This window comes from Paroedura picta, chromosome 9 (genome assembly GCF_049243985.1).
Source record: "Paroedura picta isolate Pp20150507F chromosome 9, Ppicta_v3.0, whole genome shotgun sequence".
NCBI classification, from domain to species: domain Eukaryota; kingdom Metazoa; phylum Chordata; class Lepidosauria; order Squamata; family Gekkonidae; genus Paroedura; species Paroedura picta.
Window position 1 is genome coordinate 26,231,674 of NC_135377.1, and position 26,477 is coordinate 26,258,150.

At 41.8% G+C, this 26,477-nt stretch overlaps 1 protein-coding gene across 9 annotated transcripts in view; it reads right to left on the bottom strand.

Annotated features, from left to right (window-relative positions):
• The window catches only part of RALYL (RALY RNA binding protein like), a 298,190-nt gene that overhangs the window by 88,619 nt on the left and 183,094 nt on the right, over window positions 1-26,477 (bottom strand). Inside the window, exon 1 of one of the 9 annotated variants that reach the window (XM_077352020.1) lies at window positions 20,404-20,422. The exons of the other annotated variants lie outside the window; for them this stretch is intronic. The gene's annotated coding sequence lies outside the window, so the exon portion shown is untranslated. Of the gene's footprint in view, window positions 1-20,403; window positions 20,423-26,477 lie in introns of those variants that run through there. 9 annotated transcript variants of the gene reach the window in all.

Consider the following 26,477-nt stretch of genomic DNA (forward strand, 5'->3'; position numbering starts at 1 on the left):
GAGGTCTGAAGCTGTGCTTCCTGTCATTCAAGCTGCAAGGATAACATTTAATATAAAATTTCTTGCTGTGCTTGGTATATTACTTCTCTTCACTATGGTGAACATACCTCTGACCTGGATGGCCCAGGCTAGCCTGATCTCCTCAGATGTCAAAAACTAAGCAGGGTTCGCCCTAGTTAGCATTTGGATGGGAAACCACCCTGGAAATCAGAGGCAGCCAATGGCAAACCACCTCTGAACACGTCTTGCCTTGAAAAATCCACAAGGAGCTGCTATAAGTCAGCAGTGACCTGATGGGACTTTCTAATGCCACGTGTGGAACATAGGATGCTGCCTTCATCTGAGCCAGATCTGTGGTCCCTCCGGCTCAACAGCATGTTTTCTGACTAGCAACAGCCCTCCAGAGATCCAGACATGGCTTATCCTAGCCTTGCTACACAACATCTAGGGGTTTTTTTTTTTTATGTGGAACACATCTTCTGGCATGCCCCCTGAAATGGAAATGGCTATGGCAGAAGAGGCAGAGTGGCGCCAGTGGTGGAGGCCGAGGCAGTGACTGCACTGGCAGCAGAGGCCCAGGCAGCGACTGTGCTGCCATCAACTGTCTTCCAAGGCCAGTCCCACCCTCAGGAGAGCAGGACTGGACTCAGAAGATGGGCAGAGGAGGCGCGGTTGCAGAGTAGTGAGGCCTAACACTGAGCCCCACTCTCTGCTCTGCCACTGTCACCCGTCTTCTGAGGCCAGTCCCACCTTCAGGAGATCAGGGCCGGCCAGGAAGAAGGGCAATGGTGGTAATTCTCTCAGGATCAAGGTTTGTCTCTTCCAGACACTGTCTTCTTTTTGATAATAATCGAAATGATTCGGACAAAATGTGGCAACCAGCTGCAAATTACAGAACAAATCCAAAAGCTCAGACTGCAGTGGTTTGGCCCTGTCTGCAGAACCAGCACCAGCAGACTGCCTCATAAACTCCTCTGGCGAGAACGACCAACTGAATGGAAGATCCATGAATGGTGCAAAGAAAAAACATGGCTTAAACAGATCAAGGAAGACCTTAGAAACGAGCTATTGACTATCCATATGGCCAAAACTACTGCCACCAATCGGCAAGAGCAGAAACATGTGACCAAGGCTAAACATTCAGTGGCATCTACAGCAGTGTATTGGCTGAGAGGACAACCTGCTCCACCAATCACCGGATAAAGGATAAAAAAGAAGATAAGGAGACTCCAGTGTAGCACCCACTGGCACTTTTCTTTGCACTTGTCATAGCTGGCAGAGGTGCATGGTGTGATTACATCAGATCATAAGATATTAGAAGAAGAAGAGTTGGTTCTTATATGCCGCTTTTCCCTACCGGAAGGAGGCTCAAAGCAGCTTACATTCGCCTTCCCTTTCCTCTCCCCACAACAGACACTCTGTTGAGGCTGAGAGAGCCCTGATATCACTGCTCGGTCAGAACAATTTTATCAGTGCTGTGGTGAGCCCAAGGTCATCCAGCTGGCTGCATGTGGGGGAGCACAGAATCGAACCCGGCATGCCAGATTAGAAGTCCGAACTCCTAACCGCTACACCAAACTGGCTATTAGTGGTATCAAGTCTCCCAGAGGCTGCTGCCAGACCTAGGGTTGTCAACCTGCAGGTGGGACCTGGAGATCTCCCAGAATTACAACTGAATTCCAGATGACAGAGATCTGTCTCCCTTGAGCAAATGGCTGGCTTAGAAGGTGGACTGTATGGGATTATAGCTGGCTGAGGCCTCTCCCTTCTCCAAAACCTGCCCTCTTCAGAGTCTACCACAAAATCTCCAGGAATTTCTCAATCTGGAACTAGCAATCCTAGTCAGACTAATGAGTCCTCCCTCAGAGGCCAAAATAGGCCTGGAAAGGGCCCTGCCGCCTCCTCCTGCTGTTTACTTACAGAACATAGCATAGAATACTGTGGTTTCCTAGCAAAAGCTACAAAGGGAATCCATTGCTTAAAGCTACAGGTGCTCCTTTTATCAGTGTTGGGTTTTCTAAAGTTCCAAATGTATTTTTTAAAGATTTCACATTTCTCTGCAAACCTAGGGCTCTTTTCAGGTTTGCAGAAGGACCTGTCTTACCCAATCACAGCTCCAATCAATGGATTTAAATATTTTTGTGCATGTGACGGCAGCTGCTGCTGAAGCCATTTTTTAAAATTACACAGCCGATCAGATCTCCAATGGCCAATCAGAAGATTCAACCAACAAAAGCCCCACCTGACCCCACCTACTTTATAAACACATTTGGTAGGCACCAGGAAAGTTGGCAGGAGCCATGGCCTGTTACCGCTGTTCTATTACCTCCATATAAATGTCCCCATAATCCATATAGATATCAGAATAACAGAAGTGTGTGAGCCTGCCTATCCTCCTTGGATATTCCATTCCATATTTGGGGGGGGGGGGGACGACAACAGAAATGCTGCGATGTTGCCCATTTGCAAGGTGGTACCATCACATAGCTTTGTTCGGATAAGAGAAGTAGTCATTTATCCACAGTAGCCTGGCTGTGGCTCAAGACCGTGACCACACCCCTGGACCCGGGTGTCATTAGTCCATTTCTCCTAAGGACTCCTCTCCAAGATTGAATAACAAGGAGATTCAGACTTTTCAAACAGCAATAAAACTGTTATTGGTCTCAATACTTCAGTTTAATAACAAAATTGCCAGAAACAAAATGTATTCAATCACCAATACAGAAAAGATTCAGTCTATGTAAAATATTATTTACATATCTCTTCACATCTCATTTTTTTCCCCTAGCAGTTATTGATGCAGGAAACAAAAATGGAGAAATGGCACCATCTAGTGTGCTAATGTATATCTTACATTACTGATCTGGGAATTGTTCAGTGTTTGCTTTCTAGACTTTACAAAGGCTTATTCATTTTATTTACATTATGTTTATAGTTTGCCTTTCTCACAGGGATACAAGGTGGATTACACATAGTGAGTCTTTTACAATCAACAAAATAGGATTTTCCATAACCAATGCATTAGGCATTTAGAAATATGGAACAACAAGAATGAAAGGAAGTATAGCATAAGTATTCGTATAAAACATGATAGTCACCAAAAATGTCACTTTCCTAAGTAGGAATGCTAGTGGAACCAAGGTCATCAGTTCAAAAGGAGGTTTCATCAATTGTGCTAAATCCAACTGAAATGACCACTGTAGTATTCAACGGGACAGAAATTACACGTGTAATAGCCCCTTCTAAAAACCTTTGTAATAATTTGTGGACAAAAATGGAACTACCCTGTAGTTCTACATGGAATGCAGCCATTGCTGTTAGGTGTCTTCTTACTGATGATATTTCCATATCTGACCAGTGATAAAAGCTACTCGGACACCATATTCAATGTAAATTCCTCTCTCTTAAGCTCAGGTTTTGAACCTTGCCCATTTAAGTTCATAAAATTATCATGTCAAGGGTTTTTAACTGAGTCACACCTCCTTCGCCAGCTCAGAAAAAGAATTGTCTATGGTTGCATATTCCAGGTAGGCAGATTTAAATGGGAGATATTGTGGTGGATACCTCGAGGGACCCTCTGGAAATGGTATAAATACTTTCTTGGCTAGTTGGACCACTTCATGAAACAAATTCGGCATGGCCAGAATGAGGCAATCAGAATTCCTCAAGGGCCATTTGCTTTGATTTCCCAAGGCAACCTACTAAGAACTGAGAAGGAGGGGAATATATAAAGCACTGTTCCCAACACCAGAACAGAAAGGCACACCCCTACCAATTCTGGATCACTGCTAGAGAACAGAAGATCAGGGCCTTCATTGATTCTGTTGAAGCAAACAGAGATACCTTTGGATACCTCCACAGGTAGAAGACGAGTTGGTTCTTATATGCTGCTTTTCTCTACCCGAAGGAGGAGTCTCCAAGTGGCTTACATTCACCTTCCCTCTCCTCTCCCCACAACAGATACCCTGTGAGGTGGATGAGGCTGAAAGAGCCCTGATATTACTGCTCGGTCAGAACAGTTTTATCAGTGCTGTGGCGAGCCCAAGGCCACCCAGCTGGTTGCATGTGGGGAAGCGTGGAATCAAACCCGGCTCGCCAGATCAGAAGTCCGCACTCCTAACCACTACACCAAGATGTCCCTGATATAAACAGGATTGATTGACCATTTGTAATTAGTGATGCAGACTCTGCTGAAGGTATCTGCCTGAGTGTTGAAGGACCCTGCAACATGAATGGCCTTCAGAACTACTCCGATATTTAATGGTACTTTCCAAACTGCCCAGGCCTCAGATCAGAGGGCTCTTGAGCCCACGTCACCCTGGCTGTTGATGTAGTGCATAGTGGCAAAGTTGTCTGTCTATATCAGGACTCGCTTGTTTCTTATGATATCTGCAAACAAGATTAGGGCTAGTTCCAGTATGTTGATATGTATGTCTTCCTGGGACTTATCTCAAAGCCCCTGGGCTGACAAATCTTCACAATGACCCCCCCCCCATCAGTCATCAGAATACATTGTGGTTCCCAAAAGACAAACTGTACCCCAGAAAACAATTTTTCATCCACCAACCACCATCTAAGAGATGAAAGAATTGCCCTCGGGACTGAAAAACTGTTTCCCGGAGTAGGAATACAAACCAGAGCTGTAAAGAACACATCTGAAGTATAGTTGCAGGGATAACTGCCTTGCTGGAAGCCATCAGACCCAGCAAACTTTCGATATTTTAAACTTATTGACAATGTAGTCTTAGAAAATAATAAGCTGCAGCTTTAAGGGTCACAGTTCTTCTAGGTAGGAATGTTCTTCCACTAATGGAATTAAGACATGCTCCAATAAACCAAACGTTCTATTAGGGAATTACACATGACTTTTCCAAATTAATTACCATCTCCGATGTCAAGTGTTTGATGAACTTTATCAGCTGGCCTTGAGTCTTAGCATCTAGTAGTCCATCAAGACAAGAAAAAGAAACAACTGCTTTTTTGTAAATAATCTATTATTATTGCCATCTATTTGGTGAATAACCTGTGAGTCATAGCAAGACCAAAAGGAAGAGAGGCATAGTGAAAAACCTTGGAACCACAGAAATATTAAAGTAGATGTCCTTAAGATCCAGGAAAACAAACAAATTTTTGTCCTATTGACAAAAATTTAATAACAAATGCCAGGGAGACCATTTGATATTTTGAAATATTTATGAATATATTCAATTGTATTATATCCAAAACTGGTCAAAGGCTACCATCCTTCTTTGGACAAGAAAAAATCTAGATAAAAACCCAGAAACATTAAGAGCTCTCATACCAGAGCCACAAGCTCTGGATACGGGTTACCAGTTGCAGTAAATGCTAAGGTGCAACTGGGAATTGAAATAAACTCCAACAAGTAATCCTCTGAAATGGTCTTGATAACCCAGGAGTCATTGGAAATATGACTCCAAGCTTGATCACAATTCGATGATCTATCTGTAAACCCCATGACCTCTGGACCAATGCAGTCAGTTATTTAGAATTGTTGCTGAGGCAGTTGTTCCCTTTGCTGATTCTGCTGGAATTGTGGTCAAGCATTTCCTTTGTGTTTCTGCAAATGGGAAAGAAAGATGCCTTGAGGATACAGGTAAGGATGTTGGAAACCTTGTTGAGAATTGCTGGAATGGCTGTTGGGTCACTGGCCCCTGTAAAAGGGTGTGGCAAACCCATGCTGTCATTGGTAGAATCAAGGTAGTAGACCCGATATGGTTGAAAAAACACTTAACGACCATCTGTCGTTGCCATCTGTCATATATCTTGACATCCATCATAACTTTATTTGTGGACTTAGAGAAAAGTGTGGTCCCTTCAAACTGTTAAGTACTCAACTTCTCAACTTGACTGGCAACATGGTGTTCTGAAGCCACGAGTGTCTTCTAATTACTACCCCGGAGGCCATGGAATGGGCATCTACCTTTGCCAAGTGTTCCCCCATGTTAATTTCTTGTTTCAACAGACAAATGTCGGCCTGTATCATTTTAGCCTGTATCATTTTAGTCAAAAACTTCTGATCATCTGGGTACTGGGTAATATATTCCCATAAAATAATAGCCTCCCATAATCATCTGGTAATTTGTTATTCTAAAGTTTAAGGCCACTGAGGAGTACACCTTCGGGCTCAACAAATCGATTCACCATCCCCCTTGATCTGTGGGCGAAATGTACTGCCCCTGACATTGTCTAGCTTGCCTATTTTCCATTACTACAGAGAATGGAGAAGGATATACTGAGAGAAAGGTTCCTGAGTCTTATCTCAATTTTTCTTGATGTTGCTTGGACAGATGGAGTTTTGGAACACACCAGAACAGTAAAGTCCATTAGTCCTTCTAATATCAGGAAGGCTGTGGAACTCCTCAAGTCTGAATACAGATGACTGAGGATCTTGTCCTTTGGTTTAGCATTCCAAGTTGTAACATCTATCTTAAGGGCTTTCACCATCAGAATCATTTGCTCCACATACAATGTTAAGTCCTCACTTGGAGAAGAAGAAGGATCCCCAACTGTATAGTCTGGGAAAGGTTCAGAAGCCTAATCTGACTCACAGTGAGAGACATCAGAGTAGATCTCGGGTTCTTGGTAACAAGGCTGAAAAGCAGAATGATTGGGAGGTATCATGAAATGACTCTGAGGCTTTTCCAGATCCAAAAATTGATATTGATCCTCCCACTTTGCTGAGCAGACTGCTGACGTCAAATACTCCCCTGGATGCCAAAGGGTCCGTATGTTCCCCTGGATGCCAAAGGGTCTGTGGATTCCATCGAAGATCCTAGCTGTCCAGCCAGGATCTGTGATCTCTCATCACTAATTTCTGAGAATAATGCCAGTAACTCTTAAGTGTGGAGATAGGATCCGTAGAGGTGCTGCTCAGGGCTACCACAAGTTTCAGTTCAGGTCTTGGTGTCTTGGAACCAGAGTTCCTTTTTTTCTTTATGTTTAGTATTTTTATGTTGCTTAATTGGTGGTCCGAAGTGTGAGTGTTGCTGTTCCATTGAGCTTGGTCCTGGTTAGAAGAACCTCAAAGTCTTTGGAACTGCCAAAGAAGCTCTCTTTTGAGGCACAAAAGTCAGCTTAGATGTAGGTCCCACAGTGACAGACTGAACCAATCAAAGACCTGGCTTTGGCTTCAGACAGAACCGTCAACAGATTTGTGTTAGCCTTTGTCTGTTTAGCAAGAGTCAGTTACTGACAGAGAAAGGGTTAATGTTTATTGACACTAGTTCCTAGTGGGAACAGGCAAGTGTGGGTCATGTGTTTTGTTTATTGTTTTGCAAAAATGTTTAACCATTGCATAACTGCTTGTTACCCATGTCTGCAACTAATAACTGAAGAGGAGGATTTCCACTTCCTTCGTTCTTCTCTAAAGACTGCTTTTGGGCAGTAAAAGAGATCCATCTTGGACTCCAAACATGTAACAGCTAGGACTGTGGAGCTCCTTTATGAGCTATAGGAAGCTATGTATTTTCTTGTTTTCCCCACCCTGTTAGCCTAGTAAAATAGTCTTTTTTGTACTATAACACTGCCTTGTATGGTCTCATCTATAAATCAACTCTGCTAACTAATATTACTTATACACAAAATATCCAACAATTTGAACCAGCTGGAATCATCTTGGATGAGGCCAACACCAAGAGGACAGATTTCCAGAGCGTGGCTTTCAAGAGGGATGCTCTATCCAAGCAGAGTTTAGCTGTGAATTTTTGACAACTACCACAAGTAACCACCAAGTACAAGAGACTCAAAGAATGCTCAACAGAAGTGGTATTTTAGCAGAGCATTGAGTGCATTTTTTAAATAAGGCCCTAGACACCATCAGAGAACACAAGCTGTTGTACGAAGAATAACTTCAACACTCAAAAAGGCTCCTAAGTAGGAAGAAATCGCTCAAAGACTCCCCTACTGGAGCTCAATTGAAGGAAAAATCTGAAGGAATTTCCAAATAAATAAATTATTATTATTAATTATTATTATTATTATTTAATTTTTAGACCGCCATTCTCCAATTAGGTCTCAGGGTGGTTTACAGCATAAAAGAGTTAAAAACACAATAAAATCCCCATAAATACCCAAATTACAAATTACATCATACAACATATAAGTAATATAAGCAGCAGCGGTCACAATTCTAATCACAATTACCCAACTTCCCCCTTATTCAGCCTGGTGGGAAATAATATTCAGAAGAGGGTGGGAGTCAATCCAGGAGATGTAACAAATGATCTCAATGTTGGAGATCTCAATATTTTTCCAATTTCAGTGATGCTTCCAACTCACATAGCAGAGAAAAAGGGAGATGGGAGGCCCACCCATAAAGCACGTGGCATAAAAAGTCACACATGCATCGGCTCCTTGGGGTGGAAACCCGTTTTAGAAGACTTAAGCTTTTAAATGTCTGTGGCTGGCTTAAGTAAGCGCAGTCCTAATGAGGAGCTGCATCAGAAGATGGAAGATTAATACCTGCCTATATATCCAATATGTATTACACATGATTATTTGGTGTGGGGGATGACAGCTGATTGTGGACCATAATAAACTTTGTATATTTGCAGTCACACGAAACTTAACCACTAAGCAGCTTCACATGTTCAGTCTGAAATACTATTCTCTGATTAGCATCATGTAATAACTTCATGCTGCCCTTGAAAAATATTAGAATTATAAAGGCATCTTGTTGTTGACTTTTGGACTTGCTGCACTAAAATCATAGAATCATAGAGTTGGAAGGGGCCACACAGGCCATCTAGTCCAACCCCCTGCTCAACGCAGGATCAGCCCAAAGCATCCTAAAGCATCCAAGAAAAGTGTGTATCCAACCTTTGCTTGAAGACTGCCAGTGAAGGGGAGCTCTCCACCTCCTTAGGCAGCCTATTCCACTGCTGAACTACTCTGACTGTGAAAGATTTTTTCCCTGATATCTAGCCTATATCGTTGTAGTTGTAGTTTAAACCCATTACTACGTGTCCTCCCCCTGCAGCCAACAGAAACAGCATCCTGCCCTCCTCCAAGTGACAACCCATCAAATACTTAAAGAGGGCTATCATGTCCCCTCTCAACCTCCTTTTCTCAGAGGAAAATATTTCAGAGAACTTGACTATTATTCATACTACCCTTGAAATAGCACATAACACTTCTTCTTTAACATAAAAACATTTGATTCTTATGCTCTCTTCTTCAAAATCATTGTCTTATTCTCTTAGGATCAAGATGTCTCCACTGTCTTTTAGAAACAAATCCAGAGTGAGCAAGTTATGGGTAGGAGGGAGGCAAAGGACAACAGGTGTTTTATCCTTTCCCTACGTCCGTTTTTCACTTAAAATTACCCTCCCTGTGTTCTCTTTCTATTTATACGTGTATGAGAGACAGAAAAGAGGTGGGAATTCGATATTGTTTTTAAAAGCAGCTTGGGAAGAGTTTGAGAAGAAGAATGACAAGAAAGGAGAGCAGCCCCTCAATCTGCCCTCGCCCTGAAATCCCAGCCTGCCCAACCTGATTTCGAACTATAGGAAGAAACATAGCCGTCTGAGTCCTATCTCTGCAACAATGTCAACAGATACAGTGGCCTAGATCCCACTGTATGAAGGGATCTAGCACCACTGATGAAATGATTAAATTCCCAAGAAGCAGCATTTCAGGGAACATTCTGAGGTGAGGGGCAAAGTGAGGAAGTCATGCTCTGCTGACAGGAATCCTGTCATTAGTGGACATTTTCCTTGAGACCCATTCCAACATGTGGAAAAGAATCACAAGACAGGCTTATCCCTTCAATTCAAGTGGATTTCTCAAACCACATATTCTAGTCATGTTTCCTGATCTTAATTTAAGAACAAATGGATCAGGGTCTGAAAAACAGAGCTCTTCTCCCAGGTCTACAGTTGAGACCAGGGCATGGAAGATCAAATGGGCCCATCCAAGAGGACTGCCACTGGCCCAGACCACTGCCTGGTGGGAGACCGCTGACATCTACAGATTACTTCAATGGCGCACAGAGCAGGAGCTAGCTGTTTGGGGTGGGGGGGGGGGGGAGGATAGGTTTTTGGCCACCGGGGTATATAATAATAATGGGGGATTATAACAATATGTATTTTATGTGGGGTTTTAAAAATGTAATCCAACATGGGATGGTTATGCTGATAGTGGCAGATAATGAGTTGAATAATAATAATAATAATAATAATAATAATAATAATAATAATAATAATAATAATAAATGCTATATGATCGACTAATAATAGTCTCAGGATGAAAAAATAAAACAAATAATTTATTAGAAACTCATTTTCCAACATAATTTTTGTTTGTACCATAACTGTTCTTTTTAAGTCTTTGTATGTAAATTCTTTTACTGATGTGTATTTTTGAGGTGTTTGCTTTTAACGATTTTAAAATGTGATTTTATTATGTATCTTTCAATTTGTTAGCTACCCCAGTGGGCCTTGTGAGGGGAGAAAAATGGGACATAAATTCTGCAAAATAAATACCAATAATTTCAATTCCTATTTTTAAAATAGTTTATATAGTTTACCCCTGATTTAACAGAAAGCTGTCACACTGCTGCTGCTACCCACTACATAAAATAAGTTGACATCATGCTGATCAGAGGTTCGCTTAATAAACAGCAGCTGAAATGGAGACACCGAATCCATTCTTACCCCTTGTCAAAGACCATATTAATGAGATTTTGGGTTTTTGCATTGGCCCACCAGCTGTTTCATGTGCTTTGCTGGATCACAGCCATGCAGATGGCTGATCCCCAGACAGAAAATATGGTGAGGAGAGAGAAAACATTAAATTTTATAAGCATTTTAAAATTACAATAATCGCACAGACAGCACAATCCTGAGCATATTCTCTTTAAGCACCAATGAAGTCAATGGGGAAGGATGTAACCCTGATTAGGATTGCACTTTCAGGTTTCAAACTCTAAATTTCCTGCTGATAATGCTGTGAGGGAGTTTCCTGATTACTGTATGTAATCAGAAACTGGGCTGCAACGTAACTGATGTTCATCAAGTAGCCAGCTGTGAAGTCACAAATGGGACCAGATGGATGCCAGGGACAGAAGATTACTGAGCTTTGTGAAATAATGCATTTTTTTCTATGAAGGTTTGAAATGAGCAAAACCTTCACTCTGCATTTTAAGTCCCCCCCCCACCCTGGGCAGAAAATGGATTGGGAGAGGGGAAGTCAGTTCAATTGCTTTTCAGACTTACCTCAGCCCACCTTTCTACAAATACTAATAGCTCTAGACCTGCTCTTTTTCAACCTTTTGACCGCGGAGGAGCCCCTGAATTATTTTCTCAGACTTTGCAGACCCCTGGAAGTGATGTCAGCTGGCCACACACTCACCATGCCTCCAGAAGTGACATTGCCACCCCCACCTTGGCCTTCCTTTGGCTCCCTCCTCCACCTTTACGACTATTATAGGGGCTCAGCCTCATGTAGGCCAGAAAGAGGAGAAACTGAGAAGACAGCCTGGATGATCTTCCCCACCCCCATACCATGCCACTTCAGAACACCCACGGACTCCTGGTTGGGAATCCCTGTTCTAGACAATGGGATAGTCAAGCTCCCCCTCCTTTCAAGCAGGGAGCAGATACCTAGAGGTGTTAAATACTAGAGAGACTTCAGGAAGGAATTCCTGAAGAATCTCCAGGAAAAGCTTCTCTGATCCTGCCTGATCTGGTCAGTGAGTGGGGAAAACAGAGGCAATAAATCTCTTGGAAGCAAAGAGGACCCTCTCTTTGGTGCAGTGTCCTAAAAGACAGATTGAACTCTTAACAGAGGTCTGAAGGAAGCAACCATTAAGCATGTGCTGGCCTGAAGAGCTGGAAGAAGCAGCAAGGTAATGGAAACTCTGCAGAGATCTACAACATCCTAAGTTAAGGAGCCTGTCTGATAATTTAACATCTGATAGAGCAGTGGTTCTCAATCTGGGGTTTGGGACCCCTTTGGGGGTTGAACGACTCTTTCAGAGGGATCGCAACAGGGCAAGCAGCTTGGCCGGGGGGGGGGGGTCACCATCCACACAACAGCCTTGTGGGGTAGATTGAGATAGAGCGTTCGTCTGTCTGGAACAGGGGGGGGGGGGAAAGTGAGATCGGCATGGTGGGAAAAGAGGCAAAACTGAACTGAGAAACCCCAGGGAAAAAAACAATGTATATACAATCATGAACAATGGATCTTCATACCATTGGTCAGTTTCGGTTTAATTTCTGTGAAAGAAACACTTGTATAATTTTATGGTTGGGGGTCACCACAACATGAGGATCTGTATTAAAGGGTCGTGGCATTAGGAAGGTTGAGAACCACTGTGATAGAGCATATGCAAACAGTATTCCACACAGATGGAAGCCGGCTGAATTACTTAGTAAAATTTCCTTGCCTTGGGATGCTCACACCAGGGGATGGGAAACATTTATTTGCTTCATGTGTTCCTCACATTCTCTCAGCGTGGACCCCAAAGCCTTTTACACTGTTTTCCTCTCTTCCATTTTGTCCTCACAACAATCCTGTGAAGTAGATAAAGTTGAGATCCAGTAGACCTCACAACAATCCTGTGAAGTAGATACAGTTGAAAAATGTCCATAGAAGAGTGGGGGTCTGAACTTGGGCCTAGTCCAAATCTTCAACCTTTAAACAACACTGGCTAAAAGACACCGCTTCAATTACTGGTGGGCACTTTCCCATAGAACAGTGTAGTGTGGTTCCCTTTTCTGAAGTGGGTATGACACAGCAACCTTGCCTAACATGACTTGGTACATGGTTTACCCTGACTATATGCCATCCTTAGGTAGAAACAGGGGTGGAAGGCTGTGCTACTCTGGACATTCACTCTGTATTATGAGTAGACAACATGATCCTCATTTGACACAACAGTGCTTTTCCCCTGGGCAAACTCAACCCCCTCCCAGTCTCTCCGAAATAGCATCAAGCAGGATTATACGAACAAGAAGTAGTAAAAGCTTGCAGGCTCTCGGTTACCTACTGACTTCGGTAATGAATATAAGATTCTGAATTATGCAAGCTGGATTAAATTTGTTCAAAGAACAGCAAGCATTCTATATGCCGATTGCTATTAACATATCTTGTGCATACCATCATCCGTTTTTGATCCAGCGTATACCTTCAAGCATGAGGTGAATCTTAATTAGGCTCTTTAGCATTCTGCTTCAGAGAAAGACAAGAAAGATGAGCAGAGCCAGGATAATAAAAAGGCTGGCTTGGAATGCCAAAGACGCTTTGCCTTGCCCTGCTATTTTTAGCATTCAGCACCAGTCCAAAGCTTTCTGGAAGGCTGGTGCTACTGCTATATATAATACATCTGTGCTGCTCGGGAATCCGAGGGTGCCTGTAGAAGGGTTGTCTGTTTCAACAGTATTTTAAGGTGGTTGTGCCAGTCGGGAATTTAAAACAATATGATTATTGCACACATTCTGTATTATTAGTTGTTGTACGCAGAAGGAAAAGGAATAGATAAGCAAATGAATAAAGCCACAACCCAGATAGAGATTAGGTTTCTTAATTTCTATTACTTCCAATGGGAAATATTTAAGCATAGGCCTCATGCTTTCATTATGATCACTGGGGCTTCAAAGTACTGAACTTGGGATTATGTTCTGCAAAAAATGAGTCAGTGAATATCCATGAATTCTAAGCACATTGACTATACAGACTCTTCTGTCACATATTCTGAGATTAGCTATTTTAGGCCTAGGACATCTTCTACTCATAGCTGGGGACCACACCTGCTTTCTGTAACAATTTTTCCCCTGAGGTTAAAGATGACATCTTTGGCTATTGCTGCTCTGTTTAGGCTTGTGTGATGTACTTAAATTTTATATCTGCATACATGTGGGGAAATCGGAATAGTTCACAAATATCAGCAATGGTGATGCAAAACTGGCAGTAAGAAAGGAATCCTGAAGCTAACAGATGGTGATATGAACAGAAATGTACTAATCAGGATACAACCAGAAGAATACTCATTCAGAAACTTTATAAATGGTCTGACTTTGAAAAGAAGTATTTCCAGTACTAGGGAGTGATCAGAAACTTTCCAGTCTGAGAAATATTCTGGCTCTTTGCCATTTGGTTTCTGAGCAAGAAGAACAAAGAGAAAAGAGAGTGGGTTAGTAAAATATATTTCTGCTAGGGATATCATCCAACCAGAAGAGTTAGCGTATCTTCTCATTCAACAGGATTATCCTACATGGATTATATTACTCAAAGCAGTGTTTCCATTTCTGCCCAATATTATCATTTCATTGCCTGTGGGATGGCTGTATACAGCTCTAAACTCCTGGAACCAGCAGGGTAAAAATAATGTTTAAAAAAACATTTTCGTCGGATGCAGACATGGTTTGCCAGAAAGGGCTTATCAACTATCAGGGCAGTGGAATGGTTGAGTGAAGCAGTCTCAGGTTCTGGAGACGTTTATATATCCCCAGACTCTTTTCCAATGAAATTGGCCAATTTATATTGTAAGGTGATAAACATAGAAAAAATATCTTGGGAGTTTAAAAAGAGGGTATAGTCACTGAAGAAAAGATGTTTACCTTGAAAACGGGTGAATTTTAATCCAGACTCCGTTTGGGTTCTCTTATATGCATACTAGCTTCAAACCCTGTTCCTAAAAACGGGCCCTGAAAGGGTCCCCTCCCCTGGCCAGGCAGCTTAAGGTGGCTTTGGGCCGCAGCTCACAGCCAAATCAAGTGAGGCGGGCGGGGGCTGGCCAGCTCATTAGCAGGGCCAAGACAGACCTCCTTAGCAGGCAGTCAGCAGTCCGGGAGGCCCTTTTGAGCAGGCCAGGCGGCCCTCGTTAGCAAGCCCTCCACCACGACCCTTTGCCCAGGGCCCCCTCACTCGCTGCTGGCTCCAGGCACTGAGGTGTCTGAGAGCAAAGAGGCTAGAGTCCAGGGCCGGACAGCAGGAGCTGCAGGGGCAGGGCCAATCAGGACAAAGCTGGATGCACCCTGATTGGCTATATTCCAACTTGCACAGCCAGACACGTCCCACCCCCTAGGCTGTTTCAGAAATAAATAGAGGAACAACAATGGATAAGGATGTTTGGAAGACCTGTACTAGTGAATTACAATACTGGAAGATTTATATTAAGAAGCCTGCATATTAAGACTGATATTGAGCCATTAATTTCTATTATTTACAATTGCGAGCTGTACAAATAACTACACTGACAGACATCAGTAAACAATTTTATTTTTGCCTGCATTCCACTTTCTTTTTCTTTTCCAGTTGATTGCTCATACTGGCAGGCAGGTAAGGCTACAGAGACAGGGGAGCAAGACTTGGCTTCCCTGGAGTCTGCTTGTCCTATGAGCAAAAGGAAAGGCTACATGTACAACCATAAAGAACAAACACGTGCACATTGTTAGAAGACACAAGGAAGAACAACGATGGCAGCATTTGTGTGTCTCCATGTGAGAAGCACGGATTAAAGTTCTGAGATTTCTTATTTGTCTTTACAGAATGCTGCTGAGGTGGCAGAGAAACATGTGCACACATTTATTCATTCATATACAAAGAGTGCATGTGTATTTTAAAATAAAACTAGATTGCATGAAAAAGGGAATATAATTTTATTCCATACTAGCTTTGAGAGCATATATTCTATTCCTGAGTTCTCGTATGGGAAGTCAGAAAAGGAAGTGGAGCTCCGTGAGGTTAGGGCAAAGGAAGAGGCAGGGAAAAGGTGACCAAATCCTTCTGCTCCATTTCCCATTGCTCACACTGCAAGTGAGAATGGCCTACAGCACAGGAATGTGTTCTCCTATTGATCAGAGAGATGCTCTCTTAAATGAGGTATTCCAGGGGATTTACTTCCAGCTGGCTAAGAAAAGGAACTTAACATACAAACTGATGTAAACGCCCATTAGATTGATTTCTTTACCGTTCCAAAGAATCCGTGCTTTAATCTTAGTTTTCATCATTAATTTCTCAATGCATTAATTTCTCAAATTTATGAGAGCCAGTATGGTGTAGTGGTTGAAACACTGGACTAAAAGCTGGGAGCCCCAGAATGAGAAGTCCACTCTGCCATGGAAACTTGCTCGGTAGCCATGGGCCACTCTCAGGCTAACCTACACCACAGGGTTGTTGGGAGGGTAAGATGGAGGAGAGAACAGTATTAAAATGGTTTGTGGAATGTATGAAGCAAATAAATAGCTGAAGAGGAGAAACAGATAAAAGTTAGGTTGTTCGGTGAGTGGGAAGGAGAGAAGTGAGCAGGGAAATCTGGGGATACATAGGCTGCCAGGAAGGAAGGAAGGAAGGAAGGAAGGAAGGAAGGAGAAATCGTCTGAGGAGTAAGATATAGGGAAACGTAGCATTCCAGCCATCCCAGAAGTCCTTACAGGTCCCCCATTTTGTAGCCCAGCCCAGCAGCTGGCAACCGGGTCAGACTTTTCATGGGGAAAAGCTACATGGGGGAAGAAAATGGAAAACTGAAGTCAGGGAGGTATATATGAAGGTATGTGAACTGATGGGTGGGAAGGAAAGAAGGAAGCAAGAAAAGGCGAGAGACTATTGTGGGTGGGGGAAGTTCAGGAAAGAGAAAGAGAAAATCATGGTGGAAAGGAAAAGGAGATGTCTCCTTGCTTGCAAAATGCTAATTGCAGGCACACTTGCCTTGAAGCCGGACGGAGGAAAGGAGAGGATATGTGACTTTTCAACTTCCATTTGTTTTCACTGTTCAAAACAGGCTCACTTTACCACTATTCATATCTTGAAGAAAAGCATGTCCTTTTGAGCAGACACAATAAAGGTCCAATAAAATAGTGGCTAGATTCTGAAGCTATAAGAGTTTGGGAAGAATGCTCTTAATTCAAGTGATCTAATTCCACTCCTGATGGATGAATCAAAGGCCACAGATGTCTGAGCAATGAAAAAGCACAGGTTTGTGCCTAATTAGTGGGCTCTTGTCCTTCTGAAAGCCCTTACTAGAGAAAGGAAGCCCTCTGAGATGCCGTTCTCTTTCTCTTCTCTCAGAGGATCTGCCTCCACTTGTCAGGGCATATTTCTCTCTCACAATTTCAGATATGTAACAAAAATATCTGCTTTTTTATCTGGTTGGCCATTGTGGGGAAAGAACTATTAATGGTCTGATGCAAGGACACTATATATATTTTTGAGGCTGCCTGGAATTACGGTGAATATTCATTTGGAATGCATGAGGCCCAGTCCAGATATAAGTTGGCCCTGCTGTGGGAGGATGTTTGGGTCTTCTCACATCTTGACAAACCAGACTAGCAATAGTAGATGGCTGCAAAGCTATAACACAGACTGGGGGGGGGGGGAAGCTACCATTAAACAATGTATACCAAACAAGTGTCCAAATCAATATATTAAAGTGAAGAGAGAAGATGGAGACATGTTACAAAAACCTTGCACCACAATATCTAAGCAAACCACTTTGACACAAAACCTTAGCAGCATATATGAGAAGTCCTTGGAAAAAACTCTTTCAAATCTCTGGATCTTACAGTCTTGTAAACTTGAAGGCAGAAGCGCATCTTTGGCATTCTGTAAATCCAAGACTGTTATGACGACAGACCTCCCAGGTTTAATGTGTCTGTTTCAAACTTCCTTAATCTCAAAATTTTCAATAAGTCATAATCTTCATTCTCATAAATGTACTCCAGCCACACATGAGTTGTTTCTAAGCATGCTAATGGACCAGCACAGGCAGTCCTGTTTTGTAGATCTGGTTTATGCTGAAATATAACATCCATACTAGGATAGATTCAAGAGGGCAGCCTTGTTGGTCTGAAGCAGCAGAACAGAGTCCAGTGGTACCTTTAGGACCAATAACGTTTTAATCAAGGAAAGCTCTGGGATCGAATGACCAGTCAGCATGCCAGAGTCTCGTTTGTTATCGGAATTATTAGGAACCCAAAGGATGAGCTGCAAAAATAATGTTTTAAATTTTTTACAAATATTTATTTCATAAAGTGAACTAATTCAACATCTTAAAAATATATGGTCACCATAATTTAAAAACAACACGTTTCTAACTGCACATGAAATCGACCAGCAGAATGAACCAAACACGTTTTGACCCCGAGGGGTCTTCCTCAGTGGTCAAATTATTGTGAGGAATGACCTTAAGTATAAAAGCAAAACCAAAAGGCTCGCTGGGTGGCAAAGAAAAATCTATTAGTTGTTGCTTCAAGTAGTCTTTCTAAGGTATCTAATTTGGAGCCCACCTTCTAACATATGCACTTCCTGAGGCCACCACTCTTAGCGTTTGCCCAGCTCTGAATCAAAAATGCATTCTTACATGTGTCAGAAAAAGCCTTGTTGTTTGTTATCAGAATTAACCAGACAAATGGCTCTAAATTTAACTCTAAATTTGATTTGTACAGGAATTTTGCCACACATTTCTACAAAACTTAAAGACATGCAATACTGTGTTAAGCCACATGGTGGCGCCAAAGCATTTCTACAGAGATCCTTCAGTCAGGCACTTTCAAATGTTTAGGCCATAGTATGTTTTTCTGTGGTGTATAAAAACATGATTAGGACTAAACTCGGTGCATTTCTTTTTCTGCAACAGGAAACAAGAGGCAAGGTTGACAGATCGTTTTTATCAAAACACATTCATCAGTGAACAATCCAGATATTATTTTTAATCAACACCAGTTAACAGGCACTGAGATTCTTAATCCATATGATTGATTTCTTAATATATATTATTGGAAAAATAACTCGACTTTGTGGTTTTATTGCTGAAACAATTATTATTGAATTATGTCCACAATGTCCATTACATACAAGGTAAGTAACATTTCTTTATCGCATTGGGGTATTAGAACTGGAATAGTTCTTGTTCTAAAAATATACAAAGCCCAATTTTACAGCATTAAAAGTTTTATGTTACTCTAACTGCCCTAAGAGGCTTCCACAAAGTAAACAATCATCTGGGCATGGAATTGGGGTAACTGTGGGTAGGCAGGTAGTTGTGAATTTCCTGCATCCTGTGGGGGGTTGGACTAGATGACCCTAGAGATTCCTTCCATCTATCTATCTATCTATCTATCTATCTATCTATCTATCTATCTATCTATCTATCTATCTATCTATCTATCTTATATATGTGAAATATTCAGCTTAACTCCACCAACACTATCCCCTTTATTCTTCTGCCCTCTTTTCAAACTCCACCTCCTGGTGAGTGATGATTTACAAGCAGGAATATTCTCAAAAGACCCAAGAAATGTTTACAAAATGGCAAAACTTGGGAGGAGTGTGGCAAAAATCTATTTTGGAAATACATTTTGAAACACGATTTAGGAGGTGCACTGAAGTGGCCAGGTAATGGGAGAGGGGAACAAGGGGTGATGATTAACAAGAGGGGCTGAGGGCTGAAAGATCCTATGGCCTGGAGACTGGACCTGGCTTGCCCAGGGCTCTTATCTGGTCCATGAGCAACCGGTCCGAGAGATGGAAGTCAGAAGGCTGTCGGGAGGAGGGCAGGGTAGAGGGCACACATAGTCAAGCATGTCTGGTCAAAACGATCAAGAAATAGAAAGTCAAAAGCCATGAGGCAAGTCTGAGGTAAAACTGTGTGTGTGTAGGGGGGGGGAGGTGTGCTCCCCCTCCCCACCTCCTCTGACTGTAACTCAGCAAGGATTGGCAAAGCCAATGGTGGGGTAGAGTGCAGTGGCCAGTGCTGCCACCAACACACAAAACGCCATACATGAGGATGTTGAGAGTAGGCACGCAAACATAAAATTTTTATAAAGGTATAATTTAAATGTATAATTTTGATCAAAATACCTAACTTATGTTGTATGTTTAATGTATTTGTATTTTGATAAATGTATTTTAAATCTGATGTTATTCACCCTGATCTGCCAGGGAAGGGAGGAATACAAAAATAAAATAATAATAATTATAAAATGGTTATTTGCTGACAAAGGGACAAGGAGAGAGGGGCAGAATGATGGCTGGCATGTGGACTGGGAGGCAACTGGGCTCTCTTGTGTTTACTGATCTGAAGGGAAAGATAACCCCAGAAGCCAGTAGGAGGAACAAAGGGGAAAAGGGTCACTGCTATTTCTGCCACATGTCTGAAAAAGCTATGGAAACAGGATACAGAGTGGGTGGTGGGTAGGGTGAAGGATGGCGACCTTCCTTTTCCCCCAGACCCATTCTCAGCCCATGAAGGAAAAGAGGTTGCAGGACGACAAAAAGTCCCCACCCCTCTTGAGGTTTCAGAAGCAGCTTCTCCACCATACATTCCCCTAATCCCATTGCTTTTGTGGTAAATCAAGGATAATTGGCAGTCAAGGTGATCTGGAAAAGCCAAATTCAGACCCTTTCCCCTCCCACCCAGGGCCAGGAACCTGTTGTCTGGTTCACCTGGGGCTGGTTGTTCAACCCGGACCGCTTCACAGGGTGGTGATGGAGTGGTAGAGGGGGAAGTCCAGTGTGCGTCCTTGAGATCTTCAGACGTAAGACAGAAAGGGGAGAAGAAACAACGTGTGAGATATGGACTGTAGTCATGCTTAGCTGCTGAGAATATAATCATAGAATTGGAAGAAGCCATTCAGGGCCTCTAGTCCAACCCTCTACTCAATGCAAGATCAGCCTAAAGCATTCACAATAAATTACTATCCAGCCGCTGCTTAAAGACTGCCAGTGAGGTTGGGCATATGAGGTGTGTAGAAAACGACCTTGTTTACTTACAAAGAAAATGACTCATCTCCTAAAAGTGCTATATACACACCAAGGAACTAATTTGTATGGAAAGGTAAGATCATCCCCACCCTTCAGGGTATCCCTTGGAAAAAAAAAAAACTAGTCTTACATATGATCGAAGAGGGGATTTTATGGATTCCCCAGTAAATCAATTGCTTCCTCCAGGTTCACTCCTAGGAACCAATTGGTTTTGTCTGTATTTTTAGAAAAAAATAATATTGTTAACTGGGTTTTCCTGTGTCTTTTATAAAATCTGTCTACGGTACTTGGCATTACATTTTAAGGCACACAGTCTGGCCCAACAGAGTAACATTTACATCAGTTCCCGCCCTCATAGCAAATGAGTTTGACAGCTCTGATTTAAGCATTTTGCTTGAGGATTCCAAAAAAAGGCTGAGGAATATCAGTCAGGTGGCTAGACAGGAGGAGAATCTGACAGACTTTGGATCCTTAACCAACTTGAGCCACAAGGAAAGGCGGGATGCAAATGTTGTAACAATAATAAAACATCCTTAGCCAAGATCCAGAAGGAGAAGGCTTGGCTTGCCCAAGATGTTGCTCTTTATTTCTTTCCCATTTATTGCAGCTGACCCATCATAGGAAGTGGACTGTATATGTGCAAGGACCATTGGCCTGCAGCCTGACATTGCAAGACAGTTTGAGATAACTTCCTGGGATTCTGCATGGAGACATAAAGAAGGCAAGCAGAAGAGTAACTGGGATTTAGAAAGGAATAGTTGTCTATTACGTTCAGCTGGTTATCAAGTCTTCATACAAGCTTTGTACCAATGGTTGCAACATCTGAGAAGAGCCTCCAATGACAATGTAGTTTAAATTGATTAATTGGCGGTTTGTCACATGGAAAATTATCTGAGGAATCCTCAAGGGATAGAATTTTTTGCTGTTGTACAAATGCTACATTTGGGAAAATGAGAAATCTTATTTGTGGCAGGAAAAAGACCTCCCCCATGAGGACTTAAGAGTGGGAGCAGCTGAATATTAAGTCTTTAAATTAGGCCAGGAGGCTTTAGAACCACTCAGGTCAAATGGTGTCATAAACCACCATGAGGAACACACAAGGTAGAGTCACAAAGAATTATCCAGAGAAATTGGCAAGGATTCACAAGGCAGTAATTAAATTTCAGCCAGGGGACCATTATATTTTCAAGACTGCTGAGAATTTTTGCAGATAAAGAAGGAATTTTTTTTCCTGAGCTTCAGAAGAATGGATGAAGGGGAAAGAAGGTAAAATCCAGCTTCCTTGTAGGAAAAAAACCTGTTCACAGTTTCATCTCCTCAGATCTGAATGATCCTCATTTCTAAAGCCCCATGAGCATCACTACTGAATCAATACTAAAATGGTTTGCTTGATGGGAGAGTGAAGATTTACTTGCCGAAGGAAGCACAGAACATTCTGTTCTTGGGAACACAGCCTTGGTGGCCTATGGCAAAAAGGCTTAAAGGAATAGACTATTTTTACTCCATTCTACAGATATGCATAGCTACAATGATTCTAATGGCTGATTTGTGCAAGCAAGGCCATCCTTGTGTGCTACTTTTAAAATTTAATTCCAGTGTAGAAGCTTATTCTTTTTAAAGAAAAAAACAGTATAAAAGGTTGGAGAAAGGCAATGATTTGATAATGGGGCACATGCTTTGCTTGCAAAAGGGGCACCTGCAACTCAAGGGAGAGGGGCTGTAGCTCAGTGGAAGAGCCTCTGCTTTGCATGCAAGAAGGACTGATGGCCCCACTATGAAAAAGGCGGCTTACGGCTTACTGCTTTCATTCCTGGAAGACCATTTTAATGGGATCCATATAGGGACAGTGAGTTCAAATAATGGTCTTAACTTACTGTTTTTTTTTAATAAAAAAGGGAAACAAATAACAAACCAATCTGTACCCCATGTTCAAATATCTTGAGTTTAAAAAAGGGGTCCAATTTAAAACTAACTGTAAAATGTTAAGCTGATTCTCAAAGTCTTTGAATGTTTGTTTTTTCCTACAAATACATACCTCTTGTAACTGGGGAGGCTACTCAATTAAAGTCCCCCTTAATCCTTTAATCCAAGCCTAGAAGGACTAACTTACTTGAAACAAAAGGCAGCTTGAGAAGGAAAAGAGCTCTTATCTGAGTAGCTCCCATTTAGCAAAACCTACTGTTAATCAACCAGAGGGTGACTCATTCATCCTCCTTTATTGGTTAGCTCCCAAACAATGTGACTAGCTCAGGTGGGAGGTGGAGTTTTGGCCCAAGCTATTTAATTACTCCATTGCACTCATTTCTCATGCTAGCAAAGTTATGCTCAAAATCTTACAAGCTAGTCTCCAGCAATATGTGGACTGAGAACTTCCAGAAGTACAGGCAGGATTTTGAAGACGCAGAGGAACTAGAGATCAAATTGCCAACATATGCTGGATCATGGAGAAAGCTAGGGAGTTCCAGAAGAACATCTACTTCTGCTTCGTTGACTATGCTAAAGCCTTTGATTGTGTGAAGCACAACAAATTGTGGCAAGTTCTTAAAGAGATGGGAATACCAGAGCATCTTATCTGTCTCTTGAGAAACCTATATGCAGGTCAAGAAGCAACAGTGAGAACCAGGCATGGAATCACTGATGGGTTCAAAATTAAGAAAGGAGTTCGGCAAGGCCATATACTGTCGCATTGCCTATGTCGCATTGCCTATGTGGCAACTGAGAGCCAGTTTGGTGTAGTGGTTAGGAGTGCGGACTTCTAATCTGGCATGCTGGGTTCGATTCTGCGCTCCCCCACATGCAACCAGCTGGGTGACCTTGGGCCCGGCACTGATAAAACTGTTCTGACCGGGCAGTGATATCAGGGCTCTCTCAGCCTCACCCACCTCACAGGGTGTCTGTTGTGGGGAGAGGAATGGGAAGGCGACTGTAAGCCACTTTGAGCCTCCTTCGGGTAGGGAAAAGCGGCATATAAAAACCAACTCTTCTTCTCTTCTTCTTCTTCTTCTTCTTCTTCTTCTTAATTTGTATGCGGAGCACATCATGAGAAAGGCGGGGTTAGATGAGTCACAAATTGGGATCAAGATTGCAGGGACAAATATCAACAACCTCAGATATGCAGATGATACCACTCTAATGGCAGAAAGCAAAGAGGAGCTAAAAAGCCTATTGACGCGGGTGAAGGAGGAGAGTGCCAAAGTTGGCTTGAAACTGAACATCAAGAAAACTAAGATCATGGCATCCAATCCTCTCAATTCCTGGCAAATAGATGGGAAAGATTTTATTTTCCTGGGCTCCAAGATCACTGCAGATGGGGACTGCAGCAAAGAAATTAAAAGACGCTTGCTCCTGGGAAGGAAAGCTATGGCAAATCTAGGCAGCATCCTAAAAAGCAGAGACATCACCCTGCCAACAAAAGTGTGTCTAGTCAAGGCTATGGTCTTCCCAGTTGCAATGTATGGCTGTGAAAGTTGGACCATAAGGAAGGCCGAATGTCAAAGAATTGAGGCTTTTCAACTCTGGCGCAGGAGAAGACTCTTGCGAGTTCCAACCAGTCAGTCCTAGAGAAGATCAGCTCTGACTGCTCCTTTGAAGGCCAGATCCTGAAGATGAAACTCAAATACTTTGGCCACCTCATGAGAAGGAAGGACTGCCTGGAGAAGAGCCTAATGCTGGGAGCAATTGAGGGCAGTAGTCTTTCTATATCGCTAATAAGTATAAGTAAACTTTCCACAATAATCAAATCTTTGACATAAATAGAAAATCTATGTGAAAGATTTTTTTAAGGTAAAGGACCAGCAAGGGTTGGGGACTAAGCTAATTCCCCATGTTTGCTCACTCTGTTCAAGTGTTTGTGGGTGTTGAAGTAACACAGACATTTCCTAATTCATGTCTCATGTCTTGCAATAGTTCCAGGAACAGCAGGGGTGATGACTGTCATTTTAAAATATGGACTGCAAATTTGGAATAAAGTTTTTCTTTTCTTTTTTAAGGGATTCAAGCCATGTTAAATCTAACTCACTAATTATTTTGACATGAACAATGCTAGATACTACTGATTTGCACAGTGACCACTTCTAATCAGTAAAGCATCTAGTTTGTCTTCAAAATGTTCAATTGCTGATAGATTCAACTACAAAAGACCTTACTCTAGCCAGCTCAACGCAGTAGACAATCCTGAGTTGAACAGGCCAAGTTTGACTCAGTAAGAGGTATATTCAAACGGTTATCAAAGAATTGCCATTTTTTAAAATTTGCCTAGTCATAGGAAACTAAAAGGACCCTTGAAGGCCACAGTTCATTGCTGAACTTTAATTCAGATAATTTGCGACAATATTGCCATTTCTACTTTTTAACTGAAAGAACGGAAACAATGTCATCAAAAAAGATCAGAATAATGTCCACAGCTGTGATGGAATTCTACAGTGTCAGTACAATTGATGTGCAAACTATAAACAGCAACTGCAATTAATCTTAACACAGATCATATGATAGCTGCAAGGCAGCTTTTTAATGAATACTGATAACATTTCATGTACAATGAAGAAGGTTTCTAAAAATTCTTTTCACTAATGTGTATATGCACAGGAAGAGAAATACATCTTTTAATGTTTTAATATTAAGAACATAAGAAGAGCCCTCCTGAAGCAGAATAAAAGTCCATCTAGTCCAGTATCCTGTCTCACACAATGGCCAACCAGTTTCTCTGGAGGGCCAAGGACAGAGCATAGAGGCCTTTCCCTGATGTCGCCTCCTGGCTCTGGGATTCAAAGGCTTAACAGAACATGCCCATGTTTTTCAGTAAAATTCCCATGCTATAGTTGAATAAAGTTGAGTCAAGGTATGACTGTTGATGAATCTCCACTTGAAATTAAGGCCATGTGGGCAAAGAAGGGAAGAGGCTTTAATAAGACTCTCTGTATTATTATTCTTACAGAAAGGTTAGTACAATGAAGAAAAAATTTATTATTCACAATGACCTGGATATGATGTGTGAGCACTGAGTTATCTTTATACATGACTGTGACTTTATGTGTTCTAAGTGTTTATTCCCAGTTATTTTGGCAGTTGCGAACAACACCTCAATGCCATTCTTTTTTTTTATAATAATTTTATTGTTTATTATTATATAAAGCATTTACAGAGAAGTTGTAAAGAAAAAGCGACCAGTTGATATGGTTTGCCATCTCTTTTAACATAGATATTTAGTTCTCATCACATATTATTCCTAGTCTAGAAGTTTTTACCATTTTTCTTAGCCAAGTGATTGTTAATACATGTGAGATCTGTTATAGGAATACATTCTGTTATTATCTTAAATGATATTAGGTCAGTCTCCTTCATAAATTGGCCCTGACCCAAGAATTACTACTGTTGTCTTGTTGATGCCTATAAAATATGGTTTGTCATCCTCTTTTGGCATACATATTAACATACATATTCAATTCCCATCGCATATTAATTCTGATCTAGGAGTTATTACCATCTTTCTTAACAAAGTAGTTGTTGATACATAGGAGGGTATAACCTATTATAAGGATATATTCTATTATTGTCTTAAATGATATAAAGTCAGTTCCCTTCATATATTGGACCTGTCCTAGAGGTTGCTACTGCTATTTTTCTCCCAGGAAGCCAGGAGAATACTCCATTGTTCAGCTCATCTTTCAGGTGGTCGCAGAAAATTGTGTTTTTTTCCATAGTAGAGTGTTTCTGATTGTCCTTCTGTCAGGGCCAGAGAAATCTCTTACTTGATTCTT